The sequence below is a fragment of the Monodelphis domestica genome, chromosome 5 (assembly GCF_027887165.1).
Source record: "Monodelphis domestica isolate mMonDom1 chromosome 5, mMonDom1.pri, whole genome shotgun sequence".
In the NCBI taxonomy this organism is placed as follows: Eukaryota; Metazoa; Chordata; class Mammalia; order Didelphimorphia; family Didelphidae; genus Monodelphis; species Monodelphis domestica.
The window spans coordinates 118,533,387-118,547,526 of NC_077231.1; positions in this window are offsets into that span (position 1 = coordinate 118,533,387).

Consider the following 14,140-nt stretch of genomic DNA (forward strand, 5'->3'; position numbering starts at 1 on the left):
ATAAAAAGATTCTGATGAAGTGTATTAAAATGAGAATTGTTCTTCAAATGTTTGCTATAATTCAACTGTAAATCTCTCTGGACCATACCTTTCCTCTCCCCTCTTCCTACAATAATTGCTTATTCAATTTTACTTTCCGAGATTATATTCTTGGAGATCTCAACATCATGTTCTATTAATATAGATATTTTGCATTTTTTAGGTAATTATACATTTCTTTTAAATTTTTGGTTATGCTACCAAACTTTGTGTTTAGTTCTGATAATTCTTTCTTTTGAATTTGCCAGTTCATTTTATTTTTTAAAAAGTTACCTTTCATCTTAGAAGGAATTTTTCTTTTTGCTTTTTAAAGCCAAAAGTTTTATTGAAGCCTTTTGATTTTACATCACAGTTATTTCTCAATACATCTCCCACAATGATTCTCACTTTTGACAGAGAATGTTTATTGGTTCTAAGGCAGAGGAGTAGAAAAGTTTAGGCAATGATGATTAAATGACTTGTCTAGGATCATACAGTTAGGAAGTTTCTGAATCCAGATTTGAACCCAGAACCTCTCATCTCAGGCCTGGTTCTCAATCCACTAAACCATTTAGCCACCCCCAGCCAGTTCATTTTAAATTTTGATTGCTTCATTTCTCTCCTTTTTGATCAGGTTAGCTAAAATTTTATTAATTTATTAGGATTTCTGAAACATCAGCTTTTAGTTTTGTTATTTCTAGAATCTTTTAGAATTTTACTTATCTCTAATTATTTAGTTAAGAGTTTTTGATGCTCTACTTTTTAAAATCTATATCCTACTTCCGGGTAAGAATGGTGGCAGAATAAACGAGGCTGGCTTCCTCTCCTCAGACCCAATGATACAGACATCCTCAAAAGACCCCCCCCAAAAAACAAAAACAAAAACAAAAACAACTATCCTCATAAGAATGGAGAGACCCCACACTAAGGCACAACACTGAAGGTAGGTGGGACTCCAGCATTTCCACAATATAAGGGAATGAAAAGCTGACCCACCCTCCCCCCACCCACCACGCCGACAGAGCCAGAGCTTAAGTCGGCACTGGCCAGAATCAACAAGTGAGGGAGGGGCACCCCAGGACTGAACAATGGGCAGCCCCAGATCTGGGGACCTGAGTAAGACCACCAAGGACCTATTCCTGAGAATAGTAAAACCCGAAACACCGGCAGGCAGGCAAGGGGAGCTCAGATCGTGGGCGCCCAGAACTAGCATGCTATAATCAACGAGTGCGCGAAGGGATCCCCTGAAGTGAGCAAGGGGCACCCATAGGTCTTGGGAGTTAACTAAAACCACCAAAGACCCACACCTGAGAGCAATAACACCTGAAAAGCCAGCAGGCAGGGGAGGGTAGATCCTGGGCTTCCCCGGAAAGACAGTGCAGCTGTGGAGAACGGAGAATTTGCCTGGGGCTAAAGCCTCGATCATTAGAGCCATACACTGAGAGCCAGCCCTCCTCACTCAGATTTCTGACTGGAAAGGGGAGAAAAAAACCATAGAGATGGCAAACAGTGCACAGGAGCAACAGTCCCCAAACACCAAGAAAAGCAAGAAGAAGGGGGTGACTTTGGACACATTTTATGGAGGGAAAATACAAAATACAGAGGAAATAGAAGAGGAAACACAAACAAATGCTCCAAAACCTTCCAAAAGAAATGAAAATTCTCCACAAGCTCTTGAAGACTTTAAATTGGAAATTATCAAAAAGATGGAAGCTTTCTGGCAGGAAAAATGGGAAATAATGCAAAAGGAACTCAGCAATCTGAGGGACCAAAATACACAAATGCAGAAACATCTTGAAGCCTCAAAAAAACAGGTCAGAACAAACTAAAAAGGAAAACCAGTCTTTAAAGGTCAGAATCAGGCAACTGGAAGACAATGATCTTGCAAAAGAGCAAGAATTAATAAAGCAAAGTCAAAAGACTAAGGAATTAGAAGATTACATAAAATATCTTACTGACAAGGTGACAGACCTGGAAAACAGAGGAAGGAGAGACAATCTGAGGATCATTGGCCTACCAGAAAAGCCAGAAATAAACAGTAATCTTGACATTATAATACAAGATATCATCAAAGAAAACTGTCTGGAGATTCTAGAACAAGGGGACAAAATATGCATTGAAAGAGTTCACAAAACACCCTCTACACTAAATCCCCAAAAGACAACTCCCAGGAATGTAATTGCCAAATTCCATAGCTTCCAAGCAAAAGAAAAAATCTTACAAGAAGCCATAAAAAGACAAGTTAGATATAAAGGAATACCAATCAGGGTCACACAGGACTTAGCAATTTCCACTCTGAACGACCGTAAGGCCTGGAACATGATATTCAGAAAGGCAAGAAAGCTGGGTCTTCAACCAAGAATTAGCTATCCATGAAAACTGACTATATACTTCCAGGGGAAAATATGGGCATTTAACAAAATACAAGATTTCCAAGTATTCGTAAAGAAAAGACCAGAGCTCTGTGGAAAGTTTGACATCCAAACACAAAGAGCGAGAGAAACATGAAAAGGTAAATATGAAGGAAAGGGAAAAGGAGAAAAATGTTATCTTTTTCTTTTATTCAAACTCTCTTCTATAAGGACATTTATATCAAATTATATATATTAATATGTGGGGAAAATGTAATGTGTAACTCTCAAAGATTGTATGCATCATTAGAGTAGTAAGAAGAATCACGCATAGGGAAAGTTTGGGGCATCAAGATAATATGGAGAAAGTGGGGGGGAAGAAAGGAAAAGGGATGGGGGAATCATTGATGGTACTAAGATATACTCCAAGAAATAGAAAAAAAACTAAATAGAATAATCTTTCTCACACAAAGATACACATGGGAAGGGGAGGGGTAGAAGTCTCCTATAAGAAGGAGAGGAAGAGAGTTTTTACTTAAACCATACTCTCAGTGAAATCTACTCTGAGAGGGAAGAGCATCTAGATCCATTGGGATCTTGAATTTTATCTTATCCAACAGGGTAAGAGAGAAGGGAAAACCAAGGGAGTATGGGGGAAGAGAACACAAAAAGGGAGGGAAGGAGAGGGGGGAGGGGAAGGGAACAAAAAGGGAGGGACTAGAAAGGGAAGCATATCAAGGGAGGGGACAAGGGGGACTGATTTAAAGTAAATTATTGGTTTAAAAGGTTTTAGCTAAAGAAGAAAGGTCAGAATTAGGGGAGGATATCGAAATGCCAGGGAATCCACAAGTGACAATCATAACTGTGAACGTGAATGGGATGAACTCACCCATAAAATGTAGATGAATAGCAGAATGGATTAGAATCCAAAACCCTACCATATATTGTCTTCAAGAAATACACATGAGGAGGGTAGATACTCACAAGGTCAGAATTAAAGGATGGAGTAAGACCTTTTGGGCCTCAACTGACAGAAAGAAGGCGGGAGTTGCAATCATGATATCTGACAAAGCCAAAGCAAAAATAGACCTGATTAAAAGGGATAGGAAGAGTAAATATATTTTGTTAAAAGGGACTATAGACAATGAGGAAATATCACTAATCAACATGTATGCACCAAATGGTATAGCACCCAAATTTCTAATGGAGAAACTAGGAGAATTGAAGGAGGAAATAGACAGTAAAACCATATTAGTGGGAGACTTGAACCAACCACTAGGAAATTTAGATAAATCAAATCAAAAAATAAATAAGAAAGAGGTAAAAGAAGTGAATGAAATCATAGAAAAATTAGAGTTAATAGACATATGGAGAAAAATAAATAGGGATAAAAAGGAATACACCTTCTTCTCAGCACCACATGGCACATTCACAAAGACTGACCATACACTAGGTCACAGAAACATGGCATACAAATGCAGAAAAACAGAAATAATAAATGCAGCCTTTTCAGATCATAAGGCAATAAAAATAATGATCAGTGAGGGTACATGGAGAGCCAAATCAAAAATTAATTGGAAATTAAATGACATGATACTCCAAAATTGGTTCATTAGAGAACAAATCATAGAAAAAATTAATAATTTCATTGAGGAAAATGACAATGGGGAGACATCCTTTCAAACCTTATGGGATGCAGCCAAAGCAGTACTCAGAGGAAAATTCCTATCCCTGAGTGCATATATTAACAAATTAGGGAGGGCAGAGATCAATGAATTGGAAATGCAAATAAAAAAAACTTGAAAGTGAACAAATCAAAACCCCCCAGAAGAAAACCAAATTAGGGATCCTAAAAACTAAGGGAGAAATTAATAAAATCAAAAGTGATACAACTATTGAACTAATTAATAAGACTAGAAGCTGGTACTTTGAGAAAACAAACAAAATAGACAAAGTACTGGTCAATCTAATTAAAAAAGGAAAGAAGAAAACCAAATTAACAGCATCAAAGATGAAAAGGGGGACATCACCTCCAATGAAGAGGAAATTAAGGCAATCATTAAAAACTACTTTACCCAATTATATGGCAATAAATATACCAACCTAGGCAATATGGATGAATATTTACAAAAATATAAATTGCCTAGACTAACAGAAGAAGAAATAAAATTCTTAAATAATCCCATATCAGAAAAAGAAATCCAACAGGCCATCAAAAAACTCCCTAATAAAAAATCCCCAGGGTCTGATGGATTCACAAGTGAATTCTATCAAACATTCAAAGAACAGTGAATCCCAATAATATACAAACTACTTTACATAATAAGTAAAGAGGGAGTTCTACCAAATTCCTTTTATGACACAAACATGGTACTGATTCCAAATCCAGGCAGGTCAAAAACGGAGAAAGAAAATTATAGACCAATCTCCCTAATAAATATAGATGCAAAAATCTTAAATAGGATACTAGCAAAAAGACTCCAGCCAATCCCCAATTGAAGGAAATCATTCAGGATCAGGAGGGTCATTCACTATGATCAAGTAGGATTTATACCAGAAATGTGGAGCTGGTTCAATATTAGGAAAACTATCCACATAATTGACCATATCAACAAGCAAACCAAGAAAAATCACATGATTATCTCAATAGATGCAGAAAAAGCCTTTGATAAAATACAACATTCATTCCTATGAAAAACACTAGAAAGCACAGGAATAGAAGGGTCATTCCTAAAAATAATAAACAGTATATATCTAAAACCATCAGCTAACATCATCTGCAATGGGGATAAACTAGATGCATTCCTAATAAGATCAGGAGTGAAACAAGGATGCGCATTATCACCTCTATTATTTAACATTGTACTAGAAACACTAGCAGTAGCAATTAGAGAAGAAAAAGAAATTGAAGGCATTAAAACAGGCAAGGAGGAGACCAAGTTATCACTCTTTGTGGATGATATGATGATCTACTTAAATAATCCTAGAGAATCAACCAAAAAGGTAGTCGAAATAATCAACAACTTAGGAAAGCTGCAGGATACAAAATAAACCCGCATAAGTCATCAGCATTTCTATATATCTCCAACACAGTTCCACAGCAAGAATTAGAGAAATCCCATTCAAAATCACCTTAGACAAAATAAAATACTTAGGAATCTATCTCCCGAGACAAACACAGGAACTATATGAACACAACTACAAAACACTTTCCGCACAACTAAAACTAGACTTGAGCAATTGGAAAAACATTAACTGCTCATGGGTAGGACAAAGCAATATAATAAAAATGACCATCCTACCGAAACTTATTTATCTATTTAGTGCCATACCCATTGAACTTCCAAAAACTTTTTTTTTTATTGATTTAGAATAAACCATAGCAAAGTTCATCTGGAAGAATAAAGGATCAAGGATATCCAGGGAAATAATGAAAAAAATACAAAGGAAGGTGGCCTTGCAGTCCCTTATCTATTATAAAGCAGTGGTCATCAAAACAATTTGGTACTGGCTAAGAGACAGAAAGGAGGATCAGTGGAATAGATTTGGGGTAAGTGACCTCAGCAAGACAGTATATGACAAACCCAAAGACCCAAACTTCTGGGACAAAACCCCACTATTTGACAAAAACTGATGGGAAAACTGGAAGACAGTGTGGGAGAGATTAGGTTTGGATCAACACCTCACACCCTACACCAAGATAAACTCAGAATGGGTGAATGAATTGAACATAAAGAAGAAAAATATAAGTAAATTAGGTGAACACAAAATAGTATACATGTCAGACCTGTGGGAAGGGAAAGATTTTAAAACCAAGCAAGACATAGAAAGAGTCACAAAATGTAAAACAAACAATTTTGATTACATCAAATTCAAAACTTTTGTACAAACAAAACCAATATAACCAAAATGAGAAGGGAAGCAACAAATTGGTAAACAATCTTCATAACAAAAACCTCAGACAAAGGTCTAATTACTCAAATTTACAAAGAGCTAAATCAATTGTACAAAAAAATCAAGCCATTTTCCAATTGATAAATGGGTAAGGGACATGAACAGGCAGTTCTCAGCCAAAGAAATCAAAACTATTAATAAGCACATGAAAAAGTGCTCTAACTCTCTTATAATCAAGAGATGCAAATCAAAACAACTCTGAGGTATCACCTCACACCTAGCAGACTGGCTAATATGACAGCAAAGGAAAGTAATGAATGCTGGAGGGGATGTGGCAAAGTAGGGACACTAATTCATTGCTGGTGGAGTTGTGAATTGATCCAACCATTCTGGAGGGCAATTTGGAACTATGCCCACATGGCAATAAAAGACTGTCTGCCCTTTGATCCAGCCATAGCACTGCCGGGTTTGTACCCCAAAGAGATAATAAGGAAAAAGACTTGCACAAGAATATTCATAGCTGTGCTCATTGTGGTGGCCAAAAATTGGAAAATGAGGGGATGCCTGTCAATTGGGGAATGGCTGAACAAATTGTGGTATATGTTGGTGATGGAATACTATTGTGCAAAAAGGAATAATAAAGTGGAGGAATTCCATGGAGACTGGAACAACCTCCAGGAAGTGATGCAGAGCGAAAGGAGCAGAACCAGGAAAACATTGTACACAGAGACTGAAACACTGAGGTACAATCGAACGTAATGGACTTCTCCATTAGTGTCAATACAATGTCCCTGAACATTCTGCAGGGATCTAGAAGAAAAAACACTATCCACAAGCAGAGGACAAACTGTGGGAGTAAAAACACTGAGGAAAAGCAACTGCTTGACTACAGTGGTTGAGGGGACATGACTGAGGAGAGACTCTAAATGAACACCCTAATGCAAATATCAACAACTTGAAAACAGGTTTGAATCAAGGACACATGTGATACCCAGTGGAATCATGTGTCAGCTATGGGAGGGGTGGTGGAAGGGGGGGAGGAAAAGAAAATTATCTTTGTTTCCAATGAATAATGTTTGAAAATGACCAAATAAAATGTTTTTAAAAAATCTACATCCTACAGTTATTAATCCATGCTTTCCCCATCTTGCTAATGTATGTTTTTATGAATATAAATTTTCATCTAAAGAAAAATTATTTTAGAAAATTCAGAAAATTCAATATATTATTCTCTTCCACATAGTTATTGTTTCTCTGATTTGTTCTTTGACCCAGAAATTGTTGAGAATGGCATTTTAAATATCTTGTTGGGTCTTTTGCTCATTTTCTATATAGTCATCACTGTATTATATTATGATCTGGATAAAGGGATAGATGATATGTTTATTAAAGATGATACAAAGCTGGATGACAGGTTGATTTGTTGAACTGTACTAAATGAAATGGGTTTTTATTTGTTCATTAAGAATTATCTTTTTCCACTCCTCATCCCCTTGTTCTTACTCCCCTTTCATTCTGTCCCTTCCTCTTACTTTCCTTTTCTCTTTTCTCAGCCCTTCTCTGCACAACTACAGAGAAATTACAATACTTGTTATTGGGTACCTTTATCAGCACTTATTTGTATAGTTTGATTACCTGGGAGGGTGAAGAGAAATTTATTGCTACTCAAACAAATTCCTTTCTTCTTTAAACACTGAATTTGTCATAAACTCTTTGTTGTATTTTATTGAGGTCAATTTGTTCGTAAAACAGGAGATAGAATTACAGGTGAGTTTTAGATGATAGCTCATTTTTATGGCTGAAATGGATAAGAATTACTTGTGAGCAAAGTATCAAATAATTGAAGCACCATGTTGGATTTGGAAACCGGGAAAATATTGATGGGGAAAACAATGTATTGAGAATGGAATATTTATTATTATTTTTTTTAGGAGGCATGGAGAAAGTAGGAATAGAGCTGATGAGAAGTCAAATGATTAAGGAACAGCACAAATGTTGGTATAGAAGCTAAATTCCTCTTCTAGACTTAATTTAATTGTGATGTTAGCTGTAGCTTAGATAAACTTATTAGTGCTGAAATGCAACTTTTTCAGGACAACATTAACAAAGCCTCCATGTGTATTAATATCAACATCAGTGGTAGGGTCCATCAATATTTGCTTCATCTAACCATTGGTTCCTTCAAAGGAGAAACCACAAAACAAGAATGACTTTGAAATGTCCATTAGTCCAGTCTCCACTTAACCTTTCATCCTATGGTAAGATCATGCTGCTTTTAAGGGCTTGTCTTATTTTCTATCTATTGTAGTGAGTTCCTCCCTCCTTTTCTTTGTTTCCTGTGGGCAAAGTCTTTGTGCCAAACTCTTGGAGAACTCGGACAAAAGTTGAACAAGATGGGGAGTTCTGTATGGATGAATTGAAAATCTACATTCTTGGAGAGAATTACAGAATTCATGAGGTCACAGTTCCAACTGAGTATTTGAATAGGATCCCTTTGGCTTTTTATAAGCAGCTTTCCCTTATTTTCAGTGGCTGCCAAGTCATTCATAGATTTTTCCCTTTTTACTTATTCCACTTTTATCAAAACAAAACCAAAAAACCCTTCCCCACCCTCCACTAAAAGAATGAGTTGTTTTTAAAACTCTATTCCTCCTGCTTTCTAAGTTCACACCCACTGGGCCTTTTCCTTCTAGAGCTTATGAAAATTCTACCCTACAGGATTTGTGTCTCCAGTCATAAATCTGTAAGTCAGATCAAGGTTTATAAGAATCAGGCAATCTTATCTTCTCCCTCTCTTTCTCCTTTCTTAGCTATATCCCTCTTCCCTCTCTTCCTGATTCCTTTCCACCTTCTTTTCTTCTATCTTGATCTCTCCCTCCTTCCTTCCTTCTTTCCTTCCTTCCTTCCTTCCTTCCTTCCTTCCTTCCTTCCTTGGAATTTTAGTGGGAAGAGACCACAAATATCTCTTAGCCTGGTTAACCTTTACCAAGAGCATGAAGTCATGAATCCTTGCCCCAACACCCCCCAAAAGTGATATGTAACCTTTGCTTAAAGTTCTCCAGTGTTAAAGAATTCATTATTCTTCTGAAGCTGACCCTTTCATTTTTGCATAGTGATAACTGTTAGGCAGTTTTTCCTTAAGTTGAGCTAAAATTTGTCTCAAATACCTTCCTCCTACTAGTCTCAGAAGTACATGCTGACCAAACAATACATGTCTGTTGCATTTTCATATGGCAGCTATCATTTCCTCCTTAAATCTTCTCTAGGGTAAACAGCCCAGATCGTTTTGACTGCTCTCCATATGGTATGGTTTTGAACCTGCCTTCCTTTTCTTCTCTGTTTTGTCAGATTTTATAACTTGGGGTAGGAGAAGGTGGACTGTTGCTGTGGGGCTACTGGGATTTCTTGTTGTCTAGCAAATACATTGCTGCTGCTCAGCCCTACAGAAAGACCTAGACAGTCACAATTGCTCTGGAACTCTCTTCCACTTCTCAGGTGAAAAAAGGAACTATTCAGGAACAGTTGATTTTCCCTTCATAATGAAAATCAGTCATCCAGTGTTTATTAGACATCTACTAAGTAGAGCTATTACCAGACATTTTACCAGGTGCTATCCTTTGAGGAAGAACAACACGTACATGTATAGGTGTACGCAAGATACACACAAAATAAAGACAAGGTCATTTTTGGAGGGAGGGAAGATGCTAGCAGCTAGAAGGACCAGGGAGGTCTCATGTGGAAGGAAGTATGTAAATTGAACTTTGAAACAAAGTAGGGATTATGGGACAACCTATGCCTAGTCATAAAGATTTGAGTTGGACTTTTGTGTGTGAGGAATAGCAGCAATGCAGGTTTGACTGTACCAGAAAGTTATGTGCACTTATTATGAACCCAGAAAGGTAATCTGAAGCCAAGTTTTAAAGGACTTTACAGGTCAATTAATCAATAAACATTTATTTAGTGCCGACTCTGTGTCATGCAGAGCAATTTGTATTGTATCCAACAGAATATATATGCATATATTTTGATAGATACATGTAGTTGTAATATAGAAATGTGGACATATCTAGCCTTTGAGGGTCTAGAATCAATCAATAAGCATTAATTAAGCACCTATTAACCCACGTGTGTATAACTATCTAGTTTATCTCTCTATCTGTGTATCTATTTGTCTGTCTATCTGCCTACTATCTATCCATCTGTCTCTCTCTCTCTATTATCTCTCTATTTAATTGTCTACCTGTCTACCTATCTGTTTAGTTTGTGCACTGTTGTTTGCCTGTTATTTCCCATCCACCCCTATTAAACTGTGTGTTCCTTGAGTGTAGGGACTGCCTTTTGTCCTTCTTTATATCCTCGGCACTTAGCACAGTGGCTACTTATGTCCATATTTCAATTGCAGCACTACTGAGGACTCTTGGTTCAGTTATGTGGTCATTCCCCAAAAGTTCATCAAAACCAAACCCTTTATGCAAATATGACTTCTTGAAGCTGGAAGAGGGCCTTTTATAGTCATCTCTCCACCCCTCACCCAACATGTATACATTGAGAGATGACATCATACCTTATCAATATAAAACAATACATATATTCATGTGTATGTATGTATTATATATCATTGTTCATCCTTTCTTTTCAAGAGGATCAGTGACAACATAGGGTGATATCTTGACATGTACCATGAATTCCACTTAAGTGAGGTAGAGTTGCACAAAGTCATCAGCATTGTTCTTTCTTCTTGAGTCATCAAATTCCACTGGCAAGACCAAAGTCAGGATGATAGGCAATGATCCAGGAACAGTGGACAACCTTTGCATCTTCAAAGTTTGACAAGCACTCCACAGTGCCTGCTCCAGCTATTTTTATTGCCATTGGAAGAAATCATTCCCATCCACCTATTCTGCTACAGGGTGCCTTCACGTCTTTTGGGTAATATTTCCTTACCTCACCAACAAGGGTGAAGTCTCTAGGTTACTGTTAGCCTGGTTTAGCTCACTTACCAAGGTGGTTTTACTGAGATGTGGCTGCTGCATATGCTATACAGCTTCTTGGAGTCACAGTGTGAGAACTGGGTGAAATGTAGACACCAAAGGTGAGTGAGCAGTCCTGAAAAGAGTTGGGCAAGTTCCTAGTCTTCTTAGAACATCCAACTCACTTCCTATTATGTCTGTGTATAAAAATAATCAATAGAGAGGGGGAACTAGCTTTAAGTGGAATTATGAAAGATTCTTGTAGGTGGTAGAACTTGGATTTGGGGACTTCAAGAAAGTCAAGAAAACTAGAAGACAGAGATGAGGAGGGAGAGAATTCTAGATCTATAGAATAGCCAATGAAAACACCCAGATTCTGGAAATAGAGTATCTTGTGCAAGGAACAATCGGGTCAATGACAATGGATTGCAGAGTACATTTGTAAAATAAGGTATAAGAAAACTGGAAAGGGAAGAGGTGCCCAGGTTATAAAAGGCCTTGAATACCAAATACAGCATTTTGATTTTGATCCTGGAGGTAATAGGGAACCATTGGAATTCATTGTAAGGGGATTGGGGTGGGACATGGCTAGAACTGTGCTTTAAGAAGATCAATTTGACAACTAAATGGAGGAAGACACTTGTGACAGTTATAATGAGAAGAAACTTGAAGCAGGAAGATTCATTAGAAAGCTAGTGTTAGGGGACACTGGGTAGCTCAGGGTATGGAGAGCCAGGTCTAGTGACGTGAGGTCCTTGGTTCAAATCTGGCCTCAGACACTTCCTAGCTGTGTGACTCTGGGCAAGTCACTTAACCCCCATTGCCTAGTCCTTACCACTCTTCTGTCTTAGAACCAATACACAGTATTGACTCCAAGATGGAAAGTAAGGGTTGGAAAAAAAAAAAGAAAGCTAGTGTTAGTCTAGGAATGAGGTGGTAGTGCAGTGCAATTCTCTTTCACCTGTGCTTAGGATCTGTAACTATGCTGGAATTGCAATCATCTTTGTTGTAGTTGTGATATTCCTGATGCTGCTTTTGCTTATAGTCATCTTTTTCATATCAAGATCCACTGTGAACTATAAAGATTTGACATCATCCAACACTTGGACCTTGTTGTTTAGACCCAGGACTCAGTCCTTCCTGGTACTCTCCTAGATTCAGTCACTCCTTCGGAGAATTGTTATGGTGTTTGTTTTGTTTCTGTTATATTTCTGTTTCAGATTTTTCTCTTTTTTTCCATTTATCACATTTCTTGAGTACTAGAGGTCAAAGTTAACCTGTGATAGCACTAAAATAATTTATTTAGTGGAAGATCCTCTGGAATATATTAAGGACTTTATTAAAGGAAGAATTTATTTTTTTTTATATACTGTGTTATTCCTATGTCAGGGTTCTGGTTAAAGAGACTCATCAATCTCTGGACTTTTATATTTCCTTTATTCTCTTCTTGTTAACTGCTAAATGACTGATGAATATCTTATTTTGTTCTAAAATTGAAAGTGAAACGCCAGGGAACTCACCTGAGGTGCCAGTGTGAGAACTAGGGGGAAATGCATAATGGTGATATGGGACTAAAGTTCAATAGAGAAGCCAGGGCTAGACATATAGATGTACCAAGCATCTCTACAGAATTGAAAACAAAAACTGTGGGACTTGATGAAGTAGAAAAGAAGAAGAGAAAGAAGAGAGTCTAGGGCAAAGCTTTGGGATATACCAATAGTTAAGAGGCCCGGTACAGATATTAGTCCAGTAAAGGAGACCAAAAGATCAGCCTGAATGGTAAATCAATGGAAAAAAAGCATTTATTAAGCACTAATTGCTTAATATGCTAAGCACTAAAGATACAAATACAAGGAAGACAGTTTTGTCTTCAAGGAATTTACATTGAAATAGAGGAACACATCTATAAGGGAGCATTTGCCAAAGAGGAATTTTTTGGACAGGGAAGTCAGAAAGAATACTGATTAGAATAATAGTGAAGTTTATCGACATGTCTTAACAAAGAGTAGTAGTATTCTAATTACTGTTCAAATTGGAAACTGGAGGGAAGTATTCCACAGTGGAATGGCATGGAGATAACCAGAAAATGGTGTGCAGAGCCAAGCACAAAAGAAAACCAGGTAAAGTGGTCATTGGTCAATTCCCACGGTCACAGGAGTAGGACTTTTAATTCTAGATGGAAGTGGAGTTGAGAAAGTAGGGATAACGGCAGGGAGATAGTGGAGAATTGGCAGAACCAAGAAAGAGAAATGCCATGAAAACACAAAGAGGAGAGTGGATACACAAAGACTGATTGATCATTAATGCCAACCACTGCAGAGCAGTTTAGAAGGTGGAGTTCTGAGGAAAAGCCATCATTTAAAGTAATAAAGAAGTCCCCAGTGACTTGGGAGAGGGCATGATTTCATCCAAGGTTGAAAGCCAGATTGTAAAGGACTGAAAAGTAAATAATAAAAGGAGAGAGAATGACATCATTGAGATTGATTTTCCTAGGAGCTTGACTATGAAAGGGAAGAGAAAATAGACTAATGGACAGAGGACTTTTTTGGTTGGAGAAGAATTATTTTGTAAGCAGTAAGAAACGAGTGGGTTGGGAAATATTGAAGAGTAGAAAGAAAGGACACTTAACAAAGATTGGAAAATGATTAGAATGCTTATTGATACATCTCTCTACATGGCTGGGGGACTTCCTTCCTGGAGGGTCATGATGAACTGTAATGGAAGTTCCCTGGAAAGATTGTAGAGCATGTAGAGATTTCATGCAACTGATTCTAGGAGAATATCACATGGTGAACACACACACATGTATATAAAATCTATCTGCCTATCTTTGAATCAATCAATGTAAATAGACCTCCTGTGTTCTTTCCCTCAGCACTTGTTCTTTTATTTTAGGTGAAGATATTA